Below are 476 nucleotides of genomic sequence, written 5' to 3'. Positions count from 1 at the left end.
TTCTCAACAAAATCCTAGCCAACAGAATCCAGCAGCACATCAAAAAAATAATAAATCATGACCAAGTGGGTTTCATAAAAGGGATGCAAGGATGGCTCAACATTAGAAAAACGATCAATGTTATGCACCATATAAATAAGATAAAGAAAAAGAACAACATGACCATATCGATTGATGCAGAAATGGGGTTTGATAAAATCCAACATCTATTCCTGATTAAAACACTCAACAAAGTAGGAATTAAAGGGGAATTCCTCAACATACTGAATAAACTATATACACAAAACCAACAGCTTACATTACTCTCAATGGACAGAAACTGAAAGCCTTCCCTCTGCGAAGAGGAACCAGACGAGGATGCTCTTTTTCATCACTACTATTCACAAAGAGGAAGTAAAACTCTATTTGTAGATGATATGATCCTATTTATTGAAAACCCCAAAGACTCAGTATAAAAGCAACTAGACCTCATTGGA

This window comes from Chrysochloris asiatica, unplaced genomic scaffold, assembly GCF_000296735.1.
Source record: "Chrysochloris asiatica unplaced genomic scaffold, ChrAsi1.0 scaffold00321, whole genome shotgun sequence".
Classification (NCBI taxonomy): Eukaryota; Metazoa; Chordata; class Mammalia; order Afrosoricida; family Chrysochloridae; genus Chrysochloris; species Chrysochloris asiatica.
This window is presented reverse-complemented; position numbering follows the sequence as displayed.